The sequence below is a fragment of the Mytilus trossulus genome, chromosome 13 (genome assembly GCF_036588685.1).
Source record: "Mytilus trossulus isolate FHL-02 chromosome 13, PNRI_Mtr1.1.1.hap1, whole genome shotgun sequence".
Lineage (NCBI taxonomy): Eukaryota > Metazoa > Mollusca > Bivalvia > Mytilida > Mytilidae > Mytilus > Mytilus trossulus.
This window is the reverse complement of record NC_086385.1, coordinates 25,792,273-25,800,107: the sequence shown is the minus strand read 5'-3', so window position 1 is coordinate 25,800,107 and position 7,835 is coordinate 25,792,273.

Here is a 7,835-nt window from a genome sequence, read left to right as displayed (position 1 = left end):
TGCTGTCGTTTCCTGTCGAACGGTTCTTTGTCGTACACACTTTCCGTGTGTATTTGCCCTTTCAGATAGTTGATTTAGGTTATCACAACTTACAGTTCTTTGGTCTGTTTTTTCTAACGACGAAATTGATAAGAGTCTTACGCTGTTTTCTGGAATAGGATAATATGAGGACTCTTTCGTAAAATAGAAGGCGGACCATTTAGTTATCTTCTTGACGCTCTCTCTGCAGATTGTCCCGAATCTCTACAATATTGGAGCTTTTTTGGAAGGTTCTGTCTAACATGACTGACAGCATGAAGGTTTTCGACAACAGTTGTTAGACAAGACTGCATGTTAGATGTGTATGATGGATTTGTGAGAACTTTGTTTTCCAGAAGACGTTTTGTTGAAGAATGTGACAGTGCAACTGACTCCATGGTTCTCAACGAAATTGTTCCATCCGGTCCATTTTTTTGTTGTTGTTAGTTTGTGAGGTCTTTTACATTTCGTTCAGCATTTTCAAATAAATTGAATGCGTCCTAAATACCTGCAATGTTTTCTATTGTCATATCTGTTGGTGATTTTGTTCCTTTTGCATGAATACCAAAGGTAAAGTAAAGTTTATGAAAACTTTCTAGAAAGGGAATAGTTCTACTAATTGTCGTGACTAGTTTGACCGGCCCAAATTGACCATCACACACACGGTTATTCGTAGCGTTCTCGCATGCAATACCCATGAGCTGTCCGAATGTGGAATGTGAAGCCGAACCAACTGAGCATCCCTCGATCCATGTGCCAGCAATGACAATTGTATTTCCGGCTGTAAAGCATTTGATCTTTCTTGCTTTTGTATCTGTAAAGGCTATTCCGTTTCTGAACTTAGTAAGACCATAAATTTCTTGACAGTCATCTGTGTTGTTTTGCAATACATTAAATACATTTAACCCGTCTAAATTGAATACCATTAATTCCCCGTTTCCATCAAAGCCTTTCCAAGAAGCATATAAATGGTTTTCAGAGCAGCATAGATCAAGAATTCGCGAAAACATTGGTTCGGATACGTACACAGATAAACAGCATATCCCTTGTAACCAACCCCATCCGCTTTAATGTTGATTTGATATACAAGTCTGTTTGCATCACTACTGCAAAATATCATGTCTTCAGCTGCCTTTGTTATAATCCCCGGCTGGATGTCTTCATTCATATATAGTTCATTCTTGTGGGGTCGTGATTGTTCAACATTTTTCAGATGGTTTTCAATGCGATTGCGTAAATCAAATATTGTACCTTCTGTTGACAAGTTGAAGGTTTCAGCCGTACTCTTTAGTTGGACTTTTGACCTTTATGATTTTAATGATAAACCGACGGTTCGGGTTAATCCAAAAACTAATACATTTATACCAAACTGGCATACAAAACATATACCAGCTAAAATTACTAAACTTCTACAGTGAGTGATTTCTGTTGTTTGAAGCTCTTGCACATGATTGTGAAATCTAGCTTTCAAAATACTTGATGATTTATTTAGTGCGTTAATTCCACAGAACACAATGTTACATAGGTTGTTGCACGCGATGGCAATTGGGTGTGGGTACATTTAGGAGATAACTGTATTGTATTTTTAGCTCCGACGGCATCAATTGGGGATTTGATGATCGCAAATTAAGTTTACTGGCGACGCGTTAGCAGAGACAGTAAACGGGTATTTACGACCATCAAATCCCACATTGATGACGTCGGAGCTTAAAATACAATATTTATATCTCCATTTTAATGAAACTGACAGAAAACAAGGTTAAAACATGTAAATAAAATCTGTCATATGCCGTCTGAGCTTGCGCGTACGTCCCATAGCATCAATTGTCAATTGATGCCATGTAAGAAAGTGACGTTATCTAATCAAAATGAACGTTACAAACGTTGTTGCATTAGAATCCTGGTTTGTTGTTCTCAGTAGGTCTAAAACGTTTAGGTGTCATGTAATGGACAATCAAATCTACTGATCGCAGAATGTCCCGGACTGCCGTACTACTGATCTTTATAACAGTTTCAACAGACATTCTGTCTTTGTTTCTTACACAATCGACTGTTTCCGTAGTCTTTGTCGAACATCTAAGCGTGTGGAGCATAGACATATTTGCCCTCTCCTTGTTGAAAAGCAGGTACCAATTTGAAAAACTGCATTTGATTGATTTTCCAACATGGACACAGTCAGGAAGTATCGAAAGAACAGACAAAAATGGGTGAGCGGAAACATCCTCTATGTCTTTTTTCAAAGCCTCCAATGCAACCACTACTGGACGAAAAAACAACTGTCCATACCAGTAACAGTCATTGTACGACTGTTTTAGTCTGTAAAAGACCAGTAATGACTGTCAAATCTGTCATATTTCGTTGCAACAGTTTATTTATGTCTGTCCCAACTTTTCTACGGGTTGTGAAAGTCAAAAAATGCTACCATCAGTCATTTCAGAACAGTTGCAGTGGTTTACGGTGTTGTCACAGTCAAAATCTATTTATTACAGTCTTTCTAATAGTTGTGGCAGTTGCATAATGTCCGTCCCAACCTTTTCATAGTTGAGACAGTTAAAATTTGTTTGTGTCAACTATTCAGACGTTGATGCAGTCAAAAAATGTTTGTCACAACGTTTTTAGAGTTGGGACAGTCGTTAAATGTTTGTTACAACTTTCTAAGGGTTGGCACATTCATTAAATGTTTGAAACGTCGCACGATACTGGTGTCACCTAACGTTACACACTCAAAGACGTAAGACAAAATAAAAACGTTGGAGTGCATGTTGTTCAGATGGCTTTTACAATAAATTTTAAAGGATTGAATTTTTTCCCTAAGAAAGGATTTTTTTCTAAGATAAAAGATGTTAAGCTTTAGTTTTATAAAAAATAAAAAAGTAACTTGAATTGAAACCATTTAATTATATACATTTTAATTATAAGGGCAATCGATTTATTTTTTTAATGGATAAACTATGCACTGCAAATGCATTAATTTTTGCACTCCAGAATGTCAAGGCAAAAGGACTACGGTATTTCTAGCATGGCAGTTCTGCACAAATATATGCAAAGGGATAAGCGGGAACAATTATTATAGCTGGTTTTTTTTCTATTAGTTTGTATTATAGCGGATCCGACTAGAATCATATTCAAAACAGTGTGGTCCAGGCCATTGATTGACGACCTAAATTATCCCATTGACTGGGACAGATTATGTGAAAGTTTGTCGGTAACGACCATTGCTCACTTCTTACTTATTATAGAATTTAAACTGTTGGGTCACCAAAGGTTCTTAACGCCTTTAATAATAAAATAATTCGAAAAATTATTCAAGAATAACCTTTATGTTTTGATTTGTATTATTGATATAAATGAACACATCGTATTATTCCGGATTAGTTTTTCGAATTGCTTTATTTAGGTGTTGAGAACCTTTGGTGACCCCACATATTCAGTGTCTTTAACAAGTACATAGTGAGCAGTGATTGTTACCGACAAACGTTCACTTAATCTGTCCCAGTCAATGGGATAATTTAGGTCGTCAATCAATGGCCAGGACCACACTGTTTTGAATAGGATTATATTATAGTCCGGAAAACACTTCAGTTCCGCGAGGAAATCAGGCTCTCTCCCCACCCCTTCTTTGTGAATCGGTAGAGCTTCAAAATAACACATTAATTTTAAAGTTTTCTTATTAAGCAACAAAAGAAAATAGCCGTATTCCAAATCGTCTGTGAAAACCGCAATCATGACAATTAGACGGAACGTTAGAAGCATATTTTATTAAATAACGTCAAAATCGTATGTGGGGACATTGTATCGGACATTTTAGTTTTATCTGATATCTTGTATCTTAGATTTAATTTATGGGAATTTAATGTCAAAATAGAGATAAAATTTGGTACTTTTATCCATTATAAACAAATTTATGTAGCAAATGGCACTGTATAAAATAAACATCATGAAAACACAGAAAATGTAACCCTATCTTTAATTTGGTTTGAAGGGGACAAAATGTCGGACATTGCTAATCAACTCGAATAAAAAGAATTTGTTTTAAAATTTCCTGATTATTGCATGATGCGAAAGTGTGATCTTTGTACAAAATACTAGTATAAGAATTATTTACTTTCGACATGGGGATTGCTCTGGAATTCCCTTTCTGGGACAATTTAAAAAAAAATACGGCAACCTTTCGTGCATGGGACACATAATTTGTATCATCTTGATCCCTTTTTCTTATATTTCCGTCTTTTCGAAAGAGAAAAATCGACATTACCTCATCGTCCACTTATAAATTGCTTGTTCTAGACAAACTTTTATATCGTTTGGTAAAAAAGATTATATGTTTTTTACGGTATTCAGAATTTCACAAAACTAAAAGTGTAACGCGGGACAAGGAAATCATATTGCAAAATAAAGGTTTTATTGAGTTTTGATTAATGAAAATGGTCTGTTACATATACAAAATTGTAATAATCTGAAAGACGAGTTTAAAAGCTTTAAAATGATATACAACACTTTATAATATCATTGTTTATGTTTAAAAATTAACAAGATGAATGTGTCTTGTCCTTGATTTCACCAAAGTAACACCATTAGCGTGCGACGTTTCTTTATAACAACTTATAAAAGGTTGACACAGTCGTTAAATGTTTAAAACAAACACTTCATAGGTTGATACAGTCGGTAAATGTTTTAATACAAATATTTTAGCGTAACGGTAGTCGGCCATCAGTGTAAAAAAATCACGTCTCACCCGGCTCTCAAGATTTGATTTTGTTGTGAAATAGCCTTTACTTATACTATTATCGTCTATTGTGCTATTGTTAACTTGTTTTGCTGTTTATTCATTTATTTTGCGATCGTTGTTTGTCTTTTGTCGTTTTCTATTTATTGCCGTAGCATTGTCCGTTCATTTTTGACAGTCATGTGCGTTTGACTTTAAATAATCCTTCTGATATCCTTACTTTTTATTTTATAATATCTGTTTTATAACACTTTCGTTCATAACTGGTTTTAAAAACCAGCAGCTTTCGTTTAAAATAGAGTTTTAATATTATTGCAGAAGAATAAGAAGATGACAATGAATTCATTCAAATTTATACTTAAAAAAGTTTTGATAAATTCTGCGCAATAGAAAAATGTACAAGGGTGTACTTGAAATAAATTTAAAGATTATGACTCAGTAACCAATATTGTACAGCATAATAAAACAGTTTTAATTCGAATTTCACCGAGAAGGACATTTCCGATGATTAAAAAAATAATTAGCAAAATCTGTCAAGTTTCATTAAAAACGGAAAACAATTCTTCACCGTAAACGATTTACCCTCTTTAATTTTTTGTCGGCAAAAAACCTTGGACCTCAGGTCGGCAAACTATATTTTTACACAGGTAACTACAGATGTTAGACCACATGTTCAATAATCTTAGCTGGAAATTACAATCGGTGAGTAGAAATTATCAATATTTTATAGCATGTCTATCGAATAATCATGGATTCATAATTTTGAAGGGAAAATGTGCACATTTGTCGGCTTACAGACCTTACAATTATTATTTGTTCCCATTGGCGGATCAAAATGGGGGTGGGGGGAGAGGGTTCGAACCCATTCCTTTTTTTTGGGTGCTCAATGCATTTGAATGGGGACATATATTTGGACCCCTACTATTTTGTCCTGGGTTGGACCCCCCCCCCCCCCCTTTTTTTAAATTTCTGGATTCGCAACTGATCCTACGGAATCTATGTATTTAGATACTCCGATAGGCTATAGCTATGAATCAATGTTCTATATTAAGACACTCGTGCAAAGTTGCATATTCCAGGGAAAATATAGGCTTTGAGCTTCAATGTTAAAGTTGAGCATCATAATAAATCATTGAAAGTCATAAAGGACACCGTTCCCCTCCCCCTATTATCATGTGTGAACAGTATGCCATTTATTACCTTAATTATTTTGCATACATCACCCTGAGTGGAATACAGAAAAGGTTACTCTATATCTTCCTCTTTTTTGTGGGAAAAATTTGGTTGAATATATAGGGAATCACTCAAGCATGACTGGATCTGTGCCCCTAAGGGCAGTCAGCAACCCTGTCCCTTATGAAAAGTTCTGGATGTGCCACTGACCTATACATCATGTATCGTACATATTGAATGTTAAGGTATTGCTAACTCGGGTCATAAATTTGCATGAAATACTTGTCACTGGACATTTTATAACCAACAACCAACCGATCTTTACATGTACGTATCCATATAAATGTGTTTCTTATCATGCTTATGCAGGATTACTAGTATTTCCCTGATTTTGGTTTATCAGCTGATAGTTTTTGTTCAATTAGGAATGCATTGTGATGTCACAATTTCCATAAAAAAAAACATGCATAGTACAAAAACATATGATTTGATCATAAAATGTTATGAAAACTATTAACTTTAAGATTAAATAGTGACTTATTTAGCAAGTGTCCACTTTCATTTAGATTTTAAATAATTCTCAAATCATGGACAACAAAACATTAATATATATTTTTGATAATACATGATAGCAGGCATTGAAATTGAATAGGTATTTCAGAAATGGTTTAAAATAGCATTAATCATCAAAATAAAACAATATTATTAAATTAATGTTCCTGAAACAAGGCACAGAGTCATAAACAGTTGCCATTTAAACACTGTTGATTAAACAAATTGTGCTTATTCAATTAGTAATTGTTTTATCATGTACTGCATTGTTTAAAAAGCAAATATTAAAAGAGCAAAGCTAGCATCATAATTTTATTCTTTTTAGATTTAACATAGAATTTATATTAAATCACTATAATTTGTTACTACTTTGAACCTAAACTATATATTTTTATGTGAAATTTTTATATAAACTGTGCCCTGTTAGCATTGTTTTTAAAAATTCATTTGTGCAATACATGTTATGTAACTTACAAGTAGTAACATTCAATGGTCTTTTTATTATTCCAACAATTATTAAGGACCTTCTAATCATGAGTCATATTTTTTGACACGCATTCAATTGTGTTTTGGTTACTTTATTGTTGCCTAACTGTTGGGTTGATGCATCATTGATATATCCCACACCTCCTTTGATTATGTGCATTCACAAATGATTGCTGATTTTTTGCATTTTCTACATAATCATGATAATTATTTTATGTTAAAATTCAATATGTCAGGAAAACAAAACAAAACAATCTATCTGTCATGTCTGTATGCATTTTTTTTTATGTTAACATGGTATAAACCTTTTTAAAGTATTTTATGAAGCTCAAAATATTTTAAAAAAAAATAAAAAATAAAATCTTTGTATTTACTGAATATGACCATGCAAATGTGACATTAAAATAGGTAATAATCAGGATGTTAACACTGGATATCTGATAGGTATTAATAAGAAATTATTATATACATGATGCAGCTAATATACAAATTAAGACACAATAGTTTATTGCCCTGGGGATGATATTTAATCTGTCATTGGTATAATGATATAATTTTATGATAATCTTCACAAATTATCATGGTTAAAATTTTGATAACTTTTTCAAAACAAATTATAATTTTAAATAATATGAAACAGCAGGATATACTATTATTTTGGATATAAAAATTCAAATTTTAAAAGTAATTTCAATATTGATTTATTAAAATAAAATTGGGTAAATGACTAAATTAAATAAACAAAAAGTGTTGTCTGAGCTGCAAAGCATTATTTAATGCAAGCTGTAATAAGAAATGAATAAGTAAAAAGTATTCAGGGTAACACAAAAGATGTAAAAAATATTAAACTCAAGGATTTAAAACATTAACTGGGATGGTT